This window comes from Triticum urartu, chromosome 3A (assembly GCF_056163025.1).
Source record: "Triticum urartu cultivar PI428250 chromosome 3A, HENAU_Tu73, whole genome shotgun sequence".
NCBI classification, from domain to species: Eukaryota; Viridiplantae; Streptophyta; class Magnoliopsida; order Poales; family Poaceae; genus Triticum; species Triticum urartu.
In genome coordinates this window covers 499977848-500000768 of record NC_141875.1, presented here as the reverse complement: position 1 = coordinate 500000768, position 22921 = coordinate 499977848, and positions in this window count along the sequence as shown.

The following is a 22921-nucleotide window of genomic DNA, read 5'->3' as shown; positions in this document are numbered from 1 at the left end:
CCTATCTTCTGCATTACATTATTTGCCATTTTCCTCTCGTTTTCCTCTCCCCCACTTCACCCTTGCTATTTTATTCGCCCTCTCTCTCTATCCTCCCTCTCTCTCTATTTACCTCTTTTTGCCCGTTTACTTTTTGTTTTCTCATGTGTTAGTTGGCTAGCTTGTCGTTATGTCAAGTCCTTTACCTTCTGCCTATATGTCTAAAATTGGGGAAATTATTGTCGATATGGAAAATAATAATATCATGAAAAATTCTGATGCTCCTGCTAAAGAACCTACCATCTTTCATACAAAAATATTCCGTGTTGGTGGTGCTAATATTATTGGAAAAGGAGTTATTCAAGATTTCTTTACTTGTGCCGGTGCTTTACCTTCTATGGGTAGTTCTATCCTTCACAGAACTAGTAGTCTTGCGGACGCTATTTCCATGCTTGTAGTTGAACTTGAAAGACAATTCATGCACATGCATCCTTCCATACAAAGGATTTTTCTGGAATTTTCTAATATTGAGCATTCTTCTGTTAAGCGTGCCGCTACTATATTTTTGGCTCACGAGTTTAGATTCATAATAAAAGGAGCCAAAGGAATCTTTGCGCATTATAGGGTGGACGCTTTCCGTCCTCCCATAGAGGCTATCCTCTTTGATCAAGAAGAAATAATGCGTTTTCAATCTCTAGACTATGTTGCTTTCAATGAAAATCTTAGAAAAAGGGTTCCTACCAATGTTTTAGTTGATAGAATTTCTGAACTTAATGATGATTTTGCTATTCGAAATAATGAACTAGGATATTCTCTTGAATATAGGCACACAAAGTTCTGTCAAAAGAATGCTTATAATGATGAATTGGTGGTGCATTATGAAGGACCAAAGGAGGAACCTATACCTCCCAAGGTTAATCTTGGGGACTTTTGTCCCGTTAAATTTAGCCCTTTTGATTACTTTTGCTTGCCTCAAAGAAAACTTGTTTCTGAATGTAGAGAATAGGAAATGAGTTTTAATAATCTATCTTACTATTATGGCAATACCTAGATCTATCCTTGCTTGTTATGCCTAGCTAGGGGCGTTAAACGATAGCGCTTGTTGGGAGGCAACCCAATTTTATTTTTATTCCTTACTTTTTGATCCTATTTAGTAATAAATAAATTATTTAGCCTTTGTTTTGGTTGTGTTTTTTGTGTTTAATTAGTGTTTGTGCCAAGTAAAACCGTTGGGAAGACTTGGGGAAAGTCTTGTTGAACTTGCTGTAAAAAACAGAAACTTTAGCGCTCACGAGAACTCCTGTCATTTTTATTTGGAAAGTGATATTTAGTTAATTCTTTTTGAATATTATTAATAGATAAATTCCTCACGTCCAGCAATTTATTTTAGAATTTTTGGGGTTCAAGATATTGCGCTAGCTACAGATTACTATAGACCGTTCTGTTTTTGACAGATTCTGTTTTTCGTGTGTTGTTTGCTTATTTTGATGAATCTATGGCTAGTAAAATAGTCTATAATCCATAGAGAAGTTGGAATACAGTAGGTATAACACCAATATAAATAAATAATGAGTTCATTACAGTACCTTGAAGTAGTATTTTGTTTTTTTTCGCTAACGGAGCTCACGAGTTTTTCTACTTTAAGTTTTGTGTTGTGAAGTTTTCAAGTTTTGGGTAAATATTTGATGGATTATGGAATAATAAGTGGCAAGAGCCTAAGCTTGGGGATTCCCATGGCACCCCCAAGATAATCTAAGGACACCTAGAAGCCAAAGCTTGGGGATGCCCCTGAAGGCATCCCCTCTTTCGTCTACTTCTATCAGTAACTTTACTTGGAGCTATATTTTTATTCACCACATGATATGTGTTTTGCTTGGAGCGTCTTTTATGATTTGAGTCTTTGCTTGTTAGTCTAACACAATCATCCTTGCTGTACACACCTTTTGAGAGAGCCATACATGATTTGGAATTTGATAGAATACTCTATGTGCTTCACTTATATCTTTTGAGCTTTATAGTTTTGCTCTAGTGCTTCACTTATATCTTTTAGAGCACGGTGGTGGATTTGTTTTATAGAAACTGTTGATCTCTCATGCTTCACTTAGATTATTTTGAGAGTCTTAATATCATGGTAATTTTCTTAAAATCCTAATATGCTTGGTATGCAAGATTAATAATAAAACTTTCGTATGGGTGTGTTGAATACTAAGAAAAGTTTGATGCTTGGTGATTGTTTTGAGATATGGAGGTAATAATATCAAAGTCATGCTAGTTGAGTAGTTGTGAAATTGAGAAGTACTTGTGTTGAAGTTTGCAAGTCCCGTAGCATGCACGTATGGTAAACGTTATGCAACAAATTTGAAGCATGAGGTGTTATTTGATTGTGTTCCTTATGAGTGGTGGTCGGGGACGAGCGATGGTCTTTTCCTACCAATCTATCCCCCTAGGAGCACGAACGTAGTGCCAAGGTTTTTGATGACTTGTAGATTTTTGCAATAAGTATGTGAGTTCTTTATGACTAATGTTGAGTCCATGGATTATACGCACTCTCACCCTTCCATCCTTGCTAGCCTCTTCGGTACCGTGCATTGCTCTTTCTCACATTGAGAGTTGGCGCAAATTTCACCGGTGCATCCAAACCCCGTGATATGATACACTCTTTCACACATAAACCTCCTTATATCTTCCTCAAAACAGCCACCATACCTACCTATTATGGCATTTCCATAGCCATTCCGAGATATATTGCCATGCAACTTTCCATCATTCCGTTTATCATGACACATTCATCATTGTCATATTGCTTAGCATGATCGTGTAGTTGACATAGTATTTGTGGCAAAGCCACCGTTCATAATTCTTTCATACATGTCACTCTTGGTTCATTGCATATCCCGGTACACCACCGGACGCATTCATATAGAGTCATCTTTGTTCTAGTATCGAGTTGTGATCATTGAGTTGTAAATAAATAGAAGTGTGATGATCATCATTATTAGAGCATTGTCCCAAGTGAGGTATAAAAAAAGGCCATAAAAAAGAGAAGGCCCCAAAAAAGAAAGTCCATAAAAAAGAGAAGGCCCAAAAAAATGAGAGAAAAAGAGAGAAGGGACAATGTTACTATCCTTTTACCACACTTGTGCTTCAAAGTAGCACCATGATCTTCGTAGTAGAGAGTCTCTCATATTATCACTTTCATATACTAGTGGGAATTTTTCATTATAGAACTTGGCTTGTATATTCCAACAATGGGCCTCCTCAAGTGCCCTAGGTCTTCGTGAGCAAGCAAGTTGGATGCACACCCACTAGTTTCTTTTGTTGAGCTTTCATACATTTATAGCTCTAGTGCATCCGTTGCATGGCAATCCCAACTCCTTGCATTAACATCAATCAGTGGGCATCTCCATAGCCCATTGATTAGCCTCGTTGATGTGAGACCTTCTCCTTTTTTGTCTTCTCCACATAACCCCCCTCATTATATTCTATTCCACCCATGTGTTATGTCCATGGCTCGCACTCATATATTGCGTGAAAGTTTATATGTTTGAGATTACTAAAGTATGAAACAATTGCTTGGCTTGTCATCGGGGTTGTGCATGATGAGAGCATTCTTGTGTGACGAAAATGAAGCATGACTAAACTATATGATTTTGTAGGGATGAACTTTCTTTGGCCATGTTATTTTGAGAAGACATAATTGCTTAGTCAGTATGCTTGAAATATTATCATTTTTATGTCAATATGAACTTTTGTATTGAATCTTTCGGATTTGAATATTCATACCACAATTAAGAAGAATTACATTAAAATTATGCCAAGTAGCACTCCACATCAAAAATTCTGTTTTTATCATTTACCTACTCGAGGACGAGCAGGAATTAAGCTTGGGGATGCTTGATACGTCTCCAATGTATCTATAATTTTTTGATTGCTCCATGCTATATTATCTACTGTTTTAAACATTATTGGGCTTTATTTTACACTTTTATATTATTTTTGGGACTAACCTATTAACCGGTGGCCTAGCCCAGAATTGCTGTTTTTTGCCTGTTTTAGGGTTTCGAAGAAAAGGAATATCAAACGGAATGAAACCTTCGGAAACGTGATTTTCTCATCAGATAAGATCCAGGAGACTTGGACCCTCTGTCAAGAAAGCCACGAGGTGGTCACAAGGGTGGAGGGCGCCCCCTAGGGCGCGCCCCCTGCCTCGTGGGCCCCTCGAAGCTCCACCGACGTACTTCTTCCTCCTATATAATCCACGTACCCCCAAACGATCGGGGACGGAGCCAAAAACCTAATTCCACCGCCGCAACTTTCTATATCCACGAGATCCCATCTTGGGGCCTATTCCGGAGCTCCGCCGGAGGGCGCATCGATCACGGAGGGCTTCTACATCATCATCCAAGCCCCTCCGATGAAGTGTGAGTAGTTTACTTTAGACCTACGGGTCCATAGCTAGTAGCTAGATGGCTTCTTCTCTCTTTTTGGATCTCAATACAATGTTCTCCCCCTCTCTCGTGGAGATCTATTCGATGTAATCTTCTTTTTGTGGTGTGTTTGTTGAGACCGATGAATTGTGGGTTTATGATCAAGTCTATCTATGAATAATATTTGAATCTTCTCTGAATTATTTTATGTATGATTAATTATCTTTGCAAGTCTCTTCGAATTATTAGTTTGGTTTGGCCTACTAGATTGGTTTTTCTTGCCATGGGAGAAGTGCTTAGCTTTGGGTTCAATCTTGCGGTGTCCTTTCCCAGTGATAGAAGGGGCAGCAATGCACGTATTGTATTGTTGCCATCGAGGATAACAAGCTGGGTTTTTTTATCATATTGCCTGAAACTATCCCTCTACATCATGTCATCTTGCTTAAGGCGTTACTCTATTTTTAACTTAATACTCTAGATGCATGCTGGATAGCGGTCGATGAGTGGAGTAATAGTAGTAGATGCAGAATCGTTTCGGTCTACTTGTCTCGGACGTGATGCCTATATACATGATCATACCTAGATATTCTCATAACTATGCTCAATTCTGTCAATTGCTCAATAGTAATTTGTTCACCCACCGTAGAATACTTATGCTCTTGAGAGAAGCCACTAGTGAAACCTATGGCCCCCGGGTCTCTTTCTCATTATATCAATCTCCATCACTTTATTATTGCTTTGCTTTTACTTTGGTTTTACTTTTTACTTTGCATCTCTATACCAAAATTACCAAAAATATTATTTATCATCTTTATCAGATCTCACTTTCGTAAGTGACTGTGAAGGGATTGACAACCCCTAAGCGCGTTGGTTGCATTGAGCTATTGTTTTTGTGTAGGTACGAGGGACTCGAGTGTAGCCTCCTACTGGATTGATACCTTGGTTCTCAAAAACTGGGGGAAATACTTACGCTACTTTGCTGCATCATCCCTTCCTCTTCGGGGAAATCCAACGCAGTGCTCAAGAGGTAGCAGTCCCATGTGTGCTAACATTGCATGTGCACTTTATAAAAAATGCAGTAGGAGAAACACAAAAAAGCTTTGCACTTGGCGAGAAAAAATGACATACCACTTCAGTGCAATCTGAGTGGTAATCACTCCTGCGCCACTTTGTCGTGACATCAGCATGACCAGTGTACTTCCTAGTGTCATGGATATCAAACGTCTGGCGATGCTGGTTCATCGTGTATAAGGAATAATGACCATCCTTGGAGTGCGGCATCATAATCTGTTCACATGAAAAACAAAAAATGGGATGAAAACTTATTTCGACACGTAGAGCTAGAACCACTATTCCAAAAATTAATTATAAAAAGAAATGCAACAAACCAAAAAATAACGACGGGAAACAATGAACTTACCAGTTTTGCATCCAACAGGTTTACATCGTCACTCACAAAAACCTTGAACCGGTTAACTGCATCTTGTAAAACAAACGAGCTATGCACCTAGCAACACAAGGTTTCCTTCGTCATCTCTCGTCACAAAGGTTTCCATCTGAAGAACATACTGCAAAGAAAAAAGAACAAAGAAAGGACATGAAAAAAATAATAAACAATGCATGCATGCATGGACATAAAAAAACCAGTACAATAGAAAAAAATTACAGCACACGTTTACCGTGATAAATAAACTAAACCCATTTCAGGGTCTTGCTTCCAGTATTTGATGACAAAATCCATGAGATATGAATCCATTAAAGCTCCTTTGCCAAATGTATTATAGATATAGGCAACAGTGTAAGTATCAAGATCACCAAAAGGACTGTTCACCATAAAGAACGCATTCCTGCAGTAAACATACAGAGATGGGATCAATAAAATTAAAATTAAAAACAAAACACACAAAAAGGATCAAAGGGCACACACATGAAACTTACTTGTGGTATTTGGTTACAAAATCTTTGCTGGGAACAAGATCCTTTATTTTCCTCGCCTCATCAATATATTTGAACCTCGGAGGCTTCAATTTCTCTATAGAGCATCTCAACTTAAAAGCCCTCTCACCTGCCCTCTTGTTCGAAAAAACTTCAACGTCAACCACAGGAGGACGATTAATTGCTGCACTCTGAGTCCTCATGACGCGAGTCCTCGTGGAGAGCTAGGTCGAGAAAAACTTCCACCATCAGGTCCAGACGCCACAACTGTGTTCAAACCATCTCCAGCCAAAGAACCAGAATTATCTGGAGAGATTTCAATGGTGCAATCAATCATAACCACATTAGAACCCTGGGACTCGAAAAGTGACGTACAACCTTCATGAACCCCCCATCAAAACCTAAAAACGTGTAGAAAAAACATGGAAACACTCAGCACAAAATACAAAACCAAAAACATGTAATACATCTCATTAAAATAAAAAAATGTAGTTCACTAATGAATAGAATGCAGCACAATTGTCTACAACAATGCAGTCCACTTGTCTATAGCAATGCAGAATAAAAAAATGTATACAACAATGCAGCCCACTTGTATACAATAATGCAGCCCACTTATAAAGAACAATGCAGCTCGCTTGCCCAAAAAATAAAACACATCTCATTAACACAACAAATAAATATACACATACATTCTAAATCACGAACTTAACTAAACAAACTATTAAAAAAAGCTCGTAAGAACCGGAAGCAAGCAGTAAACAAAAAATAAAGGAAGGAAGGATAAAGAAGTTCAGTAAAACAACCTTTATCTGCAAAAATTAAAAGTGATGTTAAATCAAGGGAACACTTTCTCGATGTAGAGCATGGCCTTTCTGATGTAGCCAATGTGCTCCACCCCAAACTGAGCAACTCAAACACCATCCCAAGTCAGCAGGAATTGAAACACATAGAATCCACAATCATGCCTGCAATAAAAGAATAAAAAACATCAGTTTCACAAAAATGAAAATTAAAAAAAACTTGAGCAGTATGGTGAAGAGGGGTTGTACGGAACACACCCATTAGGCTGCATTGGGACAATGACATGTTTCAACACAAATCCATCAAGTGTAGGAGGATTTAGCGGCTCATCAGAACATGAGCTTCCTTCTTTCCATGCACACTTGATATTTTTAACCATCCTCCTAAAAACCCTGATCGCATCAGGGCTGCCAGGTTTATTGAGTGAGTCAAGAAATTCAAACCGCCTTTCTTTCACATTTAACACAACTACACAATAATGACCAACGCCATCCCTCGTATCTGGCGGATCAAAAGTTGCAAAAAGGACCTGTTCGAAGCACGGTAATAAATAAAATTATTATAAGAAGAAGAAACAGAACACTGTAAAAACAAACGCGCAAAATATAGTTTTCGACACATAAAAACGTTACTCACCATATCCTTTTTATCAACACGCTCCTCAGCTTTTGAAGAGAACATCATTTTAACACTCCTACCTACAGTACCACCATTCCAATTATTTGTCTGCCAATACAAAACTCAAAATCAAAAGTGCTCAAGAAAACATGTCGTCGCACGAAATCAGAAAAGAAAATCAAAAAAATAAAACAAAAATTTCTGCATTGTTACACAAATATGGTATGAGACAACCATTGTCGGAGACCCCTTAAACTTATCTACCAGCAAAGAAACCCCAAGATCTACAAGTCTTGTAGTGAGCATCCCTTTATCCCAAAAGGATTGACCAACTTCACCAATTGTAATATCACCCATCTTAGTTTTAAAAGCAATCATGTCCCTGAATTTTTCATGAAAAACTGAAACATAAGATACTAAAAAAATAACAACAAAGAAAAAGGGCTAAAAACCAAAATTAGAAAATACATATGAACAAAACAATTTCTAAAACACCATACTTCTTCTTGTTGTCCTTCCGAACCCTCGTAACAGCAGCATACAACTCATTGTATCTTTTCAGAAGAGCTGAATCAATGCTCGACGGTGTCACAACTGGAAGTTCGTCATCTGTAATAAAAAGATGAAGTTCACTTATCCAAGATAATGAAGTTCAAATATTAAGATAAAGAAATTCTGCTAGCTATTTTGAAAATCATAAACAAAATATCAAGTTCCACTTATCATTAAACATCTAATACAGATACCATAGTAATTAAACAAAATGAAATGAGAAAAACTTCAATTGCACTGTTCGAAACAAAATTCTTGCCTTCAGTGTCAGAGTCTTCATGCTGTTGTTCTTCAGAGCTGACCAAAGAAATTTCTTGGATAGGTTGCGACGAATCCACCACAACCTCACTGGACTGCCCTTCTGCAGCAACATCAGTATTCTCTGGATTTACAACAGTCTGGTCAACCGCAACGTCCTTAGATACTTCAGCTACATGAGGCTCCACTCTCAATACTTCAGGAACATCATTGGTCGCTAGACAAAGAGGGGAAGCAACAACACTAACAGCAGGGACGACATTCTCCAACGGCTTTTCAATGCCAAAATCAGGATCTTCATGACGACTAGGGGAAACAGCATCATGGGATTCTTGAGCTAAAGAAGGGCCTGCACAGTCGACGGCAACTGATGCAGAAGCATCAACACTGCCACCACCATCAACAGCACAACCACCCTGATTCAGATCAATGTGAACATCCACGTTTTCTTCTCCAGGCTGTGGAAATTTTAAAACACACACAATAACACAAAATGAGCATGGGGATAATTAAGACAACAACACACGGGACACTTATGTCAAAGACTGCTGACAAGATACATAGAACAACTGCAGTCCACATATGCAAAACAACTGCAACCCACGTGTATCAAAACAACTACAACTTCAACCCACATATACATAAAAAAAGAACCGCAGTTCACTTTGTCAAATGCTGCAGTTCAGTGATGTTAAATACTGAAGCTTACGTATGTAAAACATTATGGACCACGCATGCGAAATGGAATGCAGTTCACTTATGTCAAAGACTAAAGCTCACACGTGTAAAACTATTGCAGCTAACATATGTAAATGAAAATGCATATGGTGAACATAACAGCGTACATCAAGTTTACAACAAAAAAATTAGATTACAACACACTAACAGAACAAGTAATACAACTATACCTTATCAGCTACAACATCCGGAGGGGACGATGCATCAGCCAAGACCTCATCCTTCCCAGAGCCATCGTAGGTCTCTTTGTGTAAACCACAAGCAGAAACACTAGTCTACATGCATAGAACAAACCAAAAACAAAAATAAGATGATAACGACCAAAAAAGAGAAAAACTTCAACTATGCACAAGCAGTACACACTTTACAACCATGAAGTACACAAAAAATACAATAAAAATGGAAAGCAACAAATGCAAGTTTAAGAAGAGGGACACATGGCAGAAGTACTTGTACCTGACCAATTCCATCGTCCCTAGTTCCATGGACGCCAGAAGATTCCACTCCAGCCTATCACAAAAAACAAAAATAGTGACAAGCAGTCCACATAATACACAAAAGAGGTTCAGAGCCACAAAAAACCTAGAACATACATTATCAGTGCCAATGCCAGTGTCCTGATGGTTCATTTCATCCAAAATATGCCCAGCACCCTTCTCATACCGACCGCATTTTTCCTCTTGTGAATGTCTCAATTGAGCATAAGAAGATCGAACATTCATCACTACAATCTTCAGGCTTTGAATCACGCCACAATCAAAATTGTGAGCAGCAACAATATCTTCATCTCGTGGGCAATGGCCAACATGGAAAAAACCACCAACTGTCCTCAACCTGTCACCAGAGGTTGGCAAATCTCCAGTCAACTTCAAAACCTTCAGAAGAAGTTCATCAATCTCCTCGTGTTTTTTGCCGCCAACAAATGACTGTTTAGAAGAGCTTATATTATCAAACATCTATAGAGCCATGAAACCACGAGTACGCGACACCTCATCATCACAGGCAGGAAGCTGGCTACATATAGGCTCATGAAACCTAGCATGAGTGCTAGGTCCTGCATCAGAACTGCCGCATGCAACTGCAACAGGACGGTTGTACACAATATCACCTAACGCCTTCCACTGCAAAAAAAGACAAGAGGCAAAGAGAAGTACACATGTGAGTACTAGAAAAGTTCAGATTTATAATGGCTGCACCTTTTAAAAAACTGATATTAAAAACTCAGATGAACTAACCGGCAGCTTCCAAATTTGTAAGTTTCCAAGTAAATATTTCCCTTCACAAGCACATCCTCATTGTATAACTTCATCGGGTCCTTGGTCGTCAGGTATGATGCACGTGTGCATGACTGAAAATTTGCGAAGCTTCAAGCAGTCAAGATACATAATCAGGGGGCAATGGCACAACCCTCTGCACAATTCTGCTTGCTACCTTCTGTTTGCCACCTCACCACAGCTGCCTGCAACTCATCAACAACAAGCTGGCAAAAGTCCATCTGAGCCATAGCCGCATAATCCATGTTCTCTACCATTGCAGCAACTCTACCCAAATGAACTGTAGGCTCGGGGCACAGCAAATTCTGGTAGAGTATCAGGAAGAACACCTTCACAGCAAGGTCAACAGTCACATGATCATCTTCCTCCACTAACACCTTCAACTTCTCAAGCAAGTCCTTGACTCCTATACTTTTTGAACGGTCAAAGCGAAGCTCATCCTTGAGGGCACTCAACGAGTCATCATGGCCGCTGGCAGCAGGCATGGGTGCAGTGTGACGTCTCATGGGTAAATCAAAAATGTGATGAACTGCATCACGATTGATTTGAAGAGCCCTGCCATTCCCAAAGTCCATTATCATGGTGGTAGGATCAATCACTCCCATCAAATAGCACATAAGAATGCGTGACACATTTTTCTTTACTGTCAGTTCAAAGACAACACCAAATCTAGCATCCCGAACACGACTACAGTGTGCCTCTTTCAACAAGGCAGTAGCCTTGCAAATAGTGGGAAGCGACAAATGTACGGTCTTGTTAAATCGAGAATCATCCCCCTCAGCATCATCTTCAGCTGCATTGCTCTTACTAGACTTCTTCCTCTGTGTAAAGGGAAATGCAATCCACATTAGAAGACTAGCCATAAAAAAGAGATAGAGAAAACACAGATAGAATAACAATGAAGGAAACAAATGCAGTCCACTTCAACAAACCTTTGGAACAACATCCACCTCCTCGCCAGAGTCACCACAAACATCTTCATCAACATCATCACAGGAACGCTTGGGTAGACTCTTAGATGAACCATAGTCTTCGCGTCTACCACTATGAACATCCCTCACAAAATCAGCAAGCACAAAGTCGTCATCATCAGAGTTGGGACCTTTGGTGACATGTAGTCGCTTGCACTGAGGATCATCCTTTCCACCAGCTTCAGCAGTTCTCTTGCCAAGATTCTTGTTCATGCCAGCAACACGTGGACTCCGCCGAGGTGTACCACCTTCCTCAGCAACAGTACTTGGACTCTTCTTATGCAAAGAAGGCTTCTTCACCTTGGCAAATTTGGCATCCTTGGCACCATCTGCAGCTCTCCTTTGCTTCTCCTTCCGCGCAAACTCTTTTGAGTCACTTTCAAACCTCAACTTCTTCTTGCTTTGCTTCAACTCATATTCACGAAGCTGTTCCGAGACCATCCAATCCTGTGTAACTTCCTCTGTACCATCAACAGACTGCGATTGTGTCTCAGAAAAAACGGGACGTCTCTGGTCAAAGCTCACACCAACATTACCCTCTGCAAAATAATGGTCAATCAATTGAGTAACCTCCTCCAACCCAGGCGCCCCAGCATGGAAAACAGACACTGCGTTAAAATGAAGTTTGACTATGGTCGTTAAAAGGTGCACAAAAAGAACAAATGCAGTACACTTAGACATATAAAATGCAGTGCTCCAACCATAAGCTAAAAATAAAAGATAATGCATTGCACAACAACAATGCAGTTCACACATACATATAGTGGAGTTCACATATACAAAATAAATACAGTGCTGCATACACTAACTTCATGTTTGTTCCCAACAAAATGCCGGACTAGATACAACAAGGCAAATGGTACAACATCAAAAGTAAACCAGCATACACAAAATAAACAAATCAATCACATACTAGAAGGAGGAGCCACACTTATGGGAGAAGTTTCAATCGGCGAATTCAATTGATGTCCTCCCTCGACACCATGATCCTTACCACCAGGACAACGAGAGCCAATTGGTGTATCATTATGAGAACTGCAATCACCTGCTTGATTCAAAAAGAACCAGAAACAGAAATTACAAAACATCACATGACAAAATAATGCAAACGAACGCTGACAACTAACAGAGCATAAACCAATATGCATGATGATTTAGGAAACTAGATAAACATCAAACAAAATAAACAAAAGCCTAAAATAAGCACTCCACATACCCTGAACTCCTCCTCCCATTCTGCTCGGCAAAGACATGGCGTTTGCCTGCAGCACAATGACGAAGTGACAGATATAAGCAACAAAATTGGCAAAAATCTCACGAAACCCTAGATCCACCTTGCTACACACGAGTATCGACTCTAAATCGAGATAAAATCGGCTGCCTACAGAAAAATTACACAAGCAAAAATAGGCAACAGCAACTACGAGAATAACATAACAAGACGAGGGGACGATCAACAACGAGGACAAGTGGAACGTACCACAAAAAAGTTGCGGCGACGGCGGCGGTGGCGACGATGCGGAGGGGGGAGGGTGCGGCGACGGGAATGGACAGGAAAGGGCTGCGGGAGCACAGCGGTAAGGGCTCGCGGAGCGGATGACAACGCGGAACGCAGGAATAAGAACCTCTTGAGGGCGGTGGTTCCTCGGGCGACGACGGTTGCTGCGGGCGACAGCGGTTTTGCTCGAGGAAGGAACTGCAAGAGAGGAGAGGGCATTCTTCTCGGTCTCTCTCCCTGCCAGCGGAGCGGTGGGATCACCTGGAACAGACACGTAGGAGGCCCGCTTGTGGCAAAGGGCAACATAAAACGGGCCGGCCCAAAAACGGCCCGGCTAAAATAAAAAAGACCACATCAAAACGCACATGATGTAGTTTGCTGTGAAGAACAATGAAGTTCGATGGGTAAAACAAAATATAATAAACGCAGTTCATAAAAAAAAGTTAAAATAAAAAACAGCACGCATGTTAAGAAAACGCATCCGAAAAGAAAAAGTCTACCTTAAAATACACTACAAAAAAAGACACATCCGTGACATTTTGGGCCGAACGAATTTTTTTTCTGTCATACATATGACACTTCTACAACAATAATTGTGACAAAACCTAGTATCATCATAGATGTGGTGGGCTCCTACTTCTATGACAAAAAATCATCACAAAAAATGGGCTTTTCGTCTTGGGCGGGCCGGAGACGCAGCTGCATGACATTCTTTGGGCCGTCCATGACGGAAAAAACCATGGTAGAAGCGAGGGGGAGGAAAATTTCGGGGAGTTCCCGGTTACGGTGGGAGGTCGGGGGCCGAGCGATGCGCGTTTCTCTCTTAGGCGTTGGCTCTAACTGAGCCCGAGCGAGGCGTTGGGCTCTAACTGAACCCGAGCGATTGCACTACAGACTACGCGTTACTGAACCCGAGCGATCGATCAATGGCTGTTAACTGAACCCGATCGAGCGATTCCTTCGCTACTGCTACTAACTGAAGCCGATCGATTGGATGAACAGTGAGCGTTGCCGGGGGGGTTGGATGAACAGTGAAGCGGTGGCGTTGCCTCTGGATGAACAGGACCCCGTGGTGTGGAGGGCTGGATGAACATTAGACGGTGGAGGGGTGCCCGTGGAGGGGTGGTTGAACAGGACCCCGTGGTGTGGAGGGATGGATGAACAGTAGACGGTGGAGGGGTGCCCGTGGAGGGGTGGTTGAATAGTAGCCGGTGGAGTAGCACGCGGTGGAGGCTGGATGAACAGGAGCCCGTGGAGGCTGGAGGAGGTCGACGGTAGCCCATGGAGGCTGGAGGAGGTCGACGGTAGCCCATGGAGGCTGGAGGAGGTCGACGGTGGAGATGAACAGTATCCCGTGGAGTCCCGTTTTGCGGTACGCCACACCCCTCCCGATGAACAGGACCCCCGTTTCGACCGTAGGAGGTCTGTTTTGTCCGTTTTGCGGTACGCCACACCCCTCCCGATGAACAGGACCCCCGTTTCGACCGTAGGAGGTCCGTTTCGTCCGTTTTGCGGTACGCCACACCCCTCCCGATCAACAAGACCCCCGTTTCAACTGCAGGAGGTCCGTTTCCTCCGTTTTGCGGTACGCCACACCCCTCCCGATCAACAGGACCCTGTTCCGAACGTAGGAGGTTCGTTTCCTCCATTTTGCGATACGCCAGGCCTCGTGTCCATCGCCTGTTCCGTCCAAGCCCTCCCGATGAACACGACCATGCGTTCTGTTCCGACCCAGCCGGTTGGCTCCCACGCGTTCCGTTGCCTCACGATGAACACGACGCCTTCCGTTGCCTCCCCATGAACACAACGCATTCTGTTGCCTCCCCATGAACACGACGTATTCCGTTGCCTCCCCATGAACACGACGACGACGCTGTTTCTCCATTCCGACCCAGCCATGTAGACGAGCCCTGGCCGTACATATGCGCGAGTAGGCGTTCGAGACCCCGCCCGTATGTACACGTGATCGTATTTTCTTTCCTGCACCCTGGCCGTTGTACGTACGTGTACATGCTACGTGCGCGCCTCTACTACGACACGTGTGCGCCTCTACTTCCACCAGTATATATGTACGTACACGTTCGCGACCAGAATGACAACGCTATGTACGCATCAACCAGGTGGGTCCCGACTGTCAGGCACTTCCTTGCGTGCGAAGATGTAGCTGGTGGGTCCCAGCAGTCAGGGGGGAAATGTTTTTTCACGAAATACGGTGGCCCGTCCGGTGGGTCCCTGCTGTCAGGTGGAGAAATAATTATTTTACACGTAATAAGGAGGCACTTCCTTGCTGCGGCCGTGGACCCAGCTGTCAGCCTCTCCACGTACAGTCCACGTCCGATGGAAGCCGTTCCTTAACCATGTTGACCACGCCGCGCCGAGAGCACCAGGGCAGTGGATGACGGCGAGGCCTAGGAAGGGGACGACGCGGAGCCTGGGAAGACGCGGCAGTGGATGCCCACGCGTCGAGGAGTACGAGGGTTCACTGGTTCGCTGCGGTGTGAGGCTACCATCTCCGCAGAATAACAGGGGGTGTGGGTGAGTAGAGGGATGGCCTGGCCAGCGGTGAGAGTAGTAGGGGGCGGTGATGCCTCCGCCACATCGCAGCCAGCCACGGGAGGCAGGAGCACGAGGCACGACTGGCGCTGGTTTGGGCGGCTGGAACAAGAAGACCAGAGGTTGAAGAAGCACTACGGCCGTTGGATGGACATCGTACGGTCACTCGAGCTAGAATCGTGGATATTGACTAAGTTAACAAAGCCCTCCGTCCCCATCAACTTAGTAGGCCCACAAGTCAGCCTGCCACTATACTGGGTCCCAGCTAACAGGGGGAGTGTTCATTTTTTTGTGCGTAATAAGGAGGCACTTCCTTGCATGCGAAGATAGTTGGTGGGTCCGAGCTGTCAGCGGCGGCAACGTTTTTTTCGCGAAATACAGAGGCCCTTTCGGTGGGTCCCTGATGTCAGCTGGAGGAATCATTATTTTACGCGTATTAAGGAGGCATTTCCTTGCGTGCGGCCGTGGACCCAGCTGTCGGCCTCTCCACGTACAGTCCACTTCAGATGCATGTAGGTCGTTGACCACGTTGACCAGGCCGCGCCGAGAGCACCAGGGCGGTGGACGACGGCGAGGCCTAGGAAGGGAACGACACGGAGGCAGGGAAGACTCGGCAGTTGTTTCCCACACGGAGGGGAATATGACTGTACGAGGGTTTACTGGTTCGTCTGCCGTCGCCGGAGAATAACAGCAGGTGTGGGTGAGTAGAGGGATGGCTAGGCCAGCGATGGGAGTACGGTGGGGCGGTGAGGCCTGCGCGGAAGCAGAGCCGGTCGCGGGGAGGAGGGAGCAGGCAGTCCCGTCGGCGCTTGTTTGAGCGGCTGGAGTAGGAAGAGCAGAGATTGAAGAAGCACGACGGCCGTTGGATGGCCATCCAACAGTCACTGCTTGTGCGTCAACCTTTTTTAGGAAAGCCTCAAATCTGTGGAAAACAACATACATCCCATTTGCCATTATTTCTAATAATTTACAGCCCATTTGCTAATTATTAAGGTTTTTTTGGAGCCCATATTCTTTTTGTTAGCATTACAGCCCATATTGTGGCCACGGTTAAAAAATTATACGAAATTTTGCATATTTCGGTGTGGTGCGAACTATTTTTAATCCCGAAATTTTGACTAACATTCAAACTGATTTTAAAAATAAATGTATATCAATATAAAATCCAACAAATTCTCCACGCATAAAAATTAATGTAATTTAAAATCTCGAAATGAAAAAAAAGATATTTGAAACTAATTGCCGGTTTGATGTGTTTTAAATATGTACAACCCATTTCTCATTACTGATGGGCCATTTTCTCGGCCAGCCGAATGAAAGCTCTCCTCGTCTTGAAAGATTTGCAGCCCAACAGGCCTGACAAAGTGACTTACTTGCAAATCACAAAAAAAACTGGGCTGTGGCCATGGACCCAGCTGTCAGCCTCTCCACATACAGTACTCTTCCGATGGAATGTCGTTGACCACGCCGCGCCGAGAACACCAAGGCGGTGGACGACGGCGAGGCCTAGGAAGGGGACAACGCGGAGCCGGGGAAGACGCGGCAGTGGATGCCCACGCGGCGAGGAGTATGAGGGTTCACTGGTTCGGCTGCGGTGTGAGGCTGTCGTTGCCGCAGGGCCTGGCTAGCGGTGAGAGTAGTAGAGGGCGATGAGGCCTCAACGGCCGCACAACCGGCCACTGGAGGCAGGAGCAGGCGGTCTCCCCGGTGCTGGTTTGGGCGGCTGGTGCAAGAAGAGCAGCGATTGAAGAAGCAGCATGACCGTTCGATTCAAATCCAACGGTTACTGCTGCTAGAATCGTTTGTTGACTAAGTTGACAAGCCCTGCGTACGCGTCAACTTAGTAGGCCCACAGGTCAGCCTCCCAACCGGTGCGCCCCAGATGTCAGTGGGAGGAATCATTTTTTCGCGTAATAAGGAGGCAGTTGATTGCATGCGGCCAGGCCAGCGGAGGGAGTAGGGTGGGCCAGGGAAGCCTGTGCGGCATCACAGAGGGCCACAAGAGGAGGGAGCAGGCAGTCCCGCTGGTGCTAGTTTAGGCGGCTGGAGCAGGAAGATCAGAGATTGAAGAAGCACGTCGGCCGTTGGATGGACATCCAACATTCACTGCTGCTAGAATCGTGTGTTCACTGACAAAGCCTTGCGTAAACAAGTCAGCCTCGAAATATGTGGCGTGTACAGCCCATTTTCTATTATTTTTTATAATTTTTACTCATTTTCTAATTCATATGGAATTTATTGCAGCCCATTTTCCATTTTTAGAACTACTGGCCATTTTCTGGTCAGTACCGGGGTAAAAAAATTGGGCCAATTCCAGTTCTGCCCCTAACTCGAACCCACTACTCAGTTTTGCCCCTAATTTTCAGGTATGCTCAGTTTTGCCCCTCCGCCGTTAGTGTCACTTATAGAAATGCCCTTTTGCGCCGTTACCGTCCGGTAAAAGTACTTTGACCATCCAGAAAAAAATAGCAAAAAAAATCAAAAACATATGAAATTTGGTGGGATCGAAGATAGTCATGTCCGCAAGGCGCGTGCACATTTTTGTGTTGGTTGGACACTCCGGGAGCTCGTGGAAAGGAAAACAAAAATAATTTATGCCTATGAACAGTAAATTCGAAAAAAATAGCAAAAAAGTTCAAAAAAAATTGAATTTATTTGGCGGAAAAGAGGCTTGAGTGCACAAAGTGCTTGCAAGTTTTGGTGATCAAATGACGTACGGGGCGCTCTAGAGAAAAAAACAAAATAGTGTATTTTTTGAAAGTTTTTTTGAGCTAAAATTTGTTTTTTTTCTCCATGAGCTCCTACAATGTCCAAACACAACAAAAACGTGCACACATCTTGCGCACCTGAATATCTTGAGTCCCACGAAATTTCATATTTTTTTGATTTTTTTTCTATTTTTTTTGAATTTACTGCTCGCATGCGTACAAAATTTATGTTTTCCTTTGACCCGAGCTCCCGGAGTGTCCGAACGGCATGAAAATGTGCACGCGCCTTGCGGACATGACTATCTTCGATCCCACCAAATTTCATATTTTTTTGAATTTTTTTGCTATTTTTTCAGGACGGTCAAAGACCTTTGACCGGACGGTAACGGCAGAGAAGGGCATTTCTATAAGTGAAACTAACGGCGGAGGGGCAAGACTGAGCATACCTAAAAATTAGGGGCAAAACTGAGTAGTGGGTTCGAGTTAAGGGCATAGATGTAAATGTCCCAAAAAAATTAACTAAATATGTGGGAAATTTTGAAAATTCGCAATTTTTTGCTAGGGAACAAAATATTCTTAATCCAAAAATTAATAGCCATACTAAAACAAATTTAAAAATAAATTAGTACTATGTCATGTTAAATCCAATGAAATACGTATAAGATATCAGTGAAGAACAAAAACAAAAAAAGAAACTTATATCCCATTTGCTATAATTTTTTTGGAATTTTCAACCCCTTTTGATATTACTTTTAACGGACATTGACCATACTCTTAAGCCAGGCCAGAATGCATCCCTCCCTGTCTTGAAAGATTTACAGCCCAGTAATTCGGAGAAAACAAATAGGCCTAGCTTGGGTATTCTTCAAAAAGAAATACTGGGCTACCTATTTTCCCAAAGAACTGGTGCATAAGCATTTAGCTTTATTTATTTATTTACTTATTTATGTTTAGGGGACCATGAGCATGTACCTGGGCCAGATTCATGTGAGAGCCTCCCCTCCAGTTAATTATGGGCTTCTCTATTGGGCCTTCATCAGTGGGCTGCATGTTATCAACAAGTGGAAAATGTGTTCCGTACGAAAAATAGTATGCGCTACGAACGGTATGGGGCACTAAAGGATCAAACCGTGCAACGGCTTCCAAAACATTGTGTTTGTCGTTCTAACAACACATTTATTCAACCAACAGACGAAATATACTACTGATGTACATTGAAAACAGCAGCAGCAACCAGGGCTGGGGGTGCAACAGAAGCAGTAAGCAGGCCAGAAGAGTGAAGACGAAGCTCTCTCTTCCAAACCAAACATCAGCCATCATTACAAAAGGGCTACCTAAAAAGAACAAGTCTATGCATCAAACTAAATAAAGATCCTACTACACCAAGTGTACGCATCTAACTAACTGGCTTAGTTAGACGTTACTATTTATTAAGTTGTGGAGATTGGCTGACGGCTTGAACCAGATGGGTGCTTGACGGAGGAAACTCCAGCCAGCAGGTCGAAGTCTGATACTTGCGACCCTCTCTCCTACTTTGGGCTGCAGAGCATGGCGGCACATATCAGGGTATGGTGCATGTAGAGACGCATGGTACGTTGTGTACACATAGTTTTTCCTGATGAACGAAACCGCGCTGCCCTCATGATCCTTGCCGTCGGTTATCTCCTGATTAATCGGATAATTCAGTCTGACAAATAGAGAGCATGTACAAAGGCTACTTACCAGCCTCTAGTCAAAAATTCCTGAAGGCCCAGAGAAGCTGGGATCCTGCTCAAAGAGCTTGCAGTGACTGTGATTGTATTCCGCAAAACAACATGTCCTATACGTGCGAACGATCATCAATCTTTCGTCATTGTCTGATCGAGCCAGGAACCACCTACAACTGCCATGCCGCTTTTCTTTGAAAGGTTCTGGGATTAGGAAGGGTAGGGACACCAGGCGGCCTACAACATCATATCAAGTTGGAGTCAAATAAAAAAGGGCTCTTGATTTAGTCAATCTTAAGAACAGCATGTTATAAGCATGAATATTTTTTTCAGCAAATGTTGACAGTAATATAAGCAAGCCATCATGATATCATAGGAAAGTAACATACTGCTGTAACAGCCGTTTGTAGCGATGACTGGAGTAGGCCAGCAATACGTCCAGCCATAGAAGGAGTCGACAACGTAAATAAAGCCCTTGTGTTCAATGGCATCAGAGAACCATGGAGGATGTATGATCCTGCGATGGACGTGCAGATTTATCCACTTACCTCAGTGACCTGTTAGATAGGTGAGACCGCGGTTGAAGAACACAATTAGCCTGAAATCTTTATAATTCACAGATCTTGTGGGCACTTGGCAGATTACAACCTTGAGCATATCAAACTTGGTATCATGTTGGCTACTGTAAGATTCCGAGTATTCTGGGCCGCGGTGCCAAAGCAGTGCAGTGATAATCGAAGGAAGGGGGATCAATCGCCGGGTGTAGACCTCCACGAGCATCCAGCTGCCGCGACCATCGACGAGCACCATCCAAGACGTGTTCATGCCGACCCAGTACATACCGTTAGTGTAGTTGAGGCTGACGGGGATCTGATCGTAGTCAAGAGGGTTGATGCTCGCCACCCTATGATCGTTATGCTGCGTGACACGCCATTTCTGAAGATCAGGCGACATTAGCAAGCAAGGAGCTGGCTTAAAAATCTCCGGCCCGAGGGCTTTGAGTAAATGTTATATCCCCGACGAGCATGCGGTGAGCGGCATGGTACTGAGATTGTCCACACGCAAAACAACGAGCTTGATTACCTCTATGGGGAGCGAATTCCAGCCACTCTTTCGGCGAACGCTGCTCGATTCTGCCATTGTTAGTGCTTGGGTTTCGGACGAGGGGGGGAGGCGCCTTAGCGGGGATGGAAGATTGGACGAGATTATGTGCGAACAAAGATGGAGAAGTGAATATGTGCTGCGGGAAGTGGACAGGTGATGATGACTACAACACGCCGCTTGACTTACGAGACACATACCAGCAGCGTAGGGTCATGTCAATGCCAGACAACTTGCTTGAGTGATCACAGTACTGGTACTCCCTACAGTGCTATGCCCTAACTTGCTTGAGTAGAGTAGTAGAGTAGGACTCTACTCTACTACTAGCACCGGAGGAGTAGTATAGTCTAATCTAAAATAGTTAAAAACTTCAATGCCCGAGCGTGGAACGACCATGGACCGTGCTCAAAGACTGTGTCTACGTGGTGTTTGGACATGGGTGACAACCTCAACGCCAACGGTGCTGCTCTCGTTGCACCGTATGTGTTTCTGTCCTTCCTGTTCGAAATCGTGGTAGAATTCATGTTTCTACTCTGTATCCTACTACTATGCTAGTCCACATGATTAGTTTCATCTCTGCTATAGCTGTCATGATTTATTTTGTGCTTATTCAAATTAAATCTCGTAGTAACTTGCTCATATATTCAACTGGCACAACGTCCCCTACAGCCACTCCCGTTTCATGGACGGCCTAGTCGATACCTCCAAGGAGCCCTTCGTCCACTGCTATGCATGCCCGATGCCGTTTTGTGGCTCGCCGGCGGACATGGTGCATCACCTCACGGATGCGTGCAACGGTCACTACTGGCCCTTGGCAGAGAACATCAAGTACGAGACGTGCTACCCGTTCACCATGCCGGAGTCGCTAGAGGATCACCGCTGCCTGCTAGTCTCGGAGGAGGACGGCAACGTCTTCCTCTTGATCGTGGGCACCGGCGAGGCCCGCGCAGGCCGCCACGCCGTCTCTGCAATGTGCGTCAGGGGCGACGCCGCTGACACTGGCACTAACACGAGGCCGATGTACGGGTGCGTGGTCAGTGTTACTACCCCTCCAGGTCGCGTGGGCGGCGACACCGGCCTCATCGAACGGACTTGGACTCTGGGGAGCTGGGACTATCCCGCCAATGTGGACTTGGAAAACCCATGGCATCCTTTACCCCCCGACGCGGTGCACGGGGACTCCAAGGAGGTTCACCTGGACATACGCGTTATCAAGTTAAATGTTGATCATTAGTCTTCGCTCAATGTAATCCGCTGTCTAAGCATGTGGAGACTTCCATGCAGGATCTTGCTCTATTGGAGTATCACGCATGAATAAACGTGTATCCGTTTATGGTTTAGTCTAGAATCTTCCATGTATGAATTTTTACTACAGTACTGGTGAAAGACTTACGATGAACCATTTCTTACATCTCCTCTACCCGCTTGCAAGTCATCCTGATTTAATCCCTCTGTCTAGGTGTATAAGGGCATGGTTAATATTACTTAATAGCATAGCCAACTGTTGACTATAAGAAAGTGCCATGTCATCTGTAGCCAACATGTATAACAATCGATACTCAAAAACTAATTCTTAAAGATCATTTCTTGCAAAGCACAATAAGTGTTATTTCTTCAGAAGTTTTGGATGCATGTTGAACAGTTGAACGCTTTTGTTTGCAAAAGATACCTTTTTATCTATTTCACCCAGATGTTTGTGAGCTCTAGAGATGAAATAATATCCAAAGAAACCTATCGATACCCGTTACACATGAGATGACCCCCACATCCTTTGTCAAAATAAACAACTCCCCGATCAA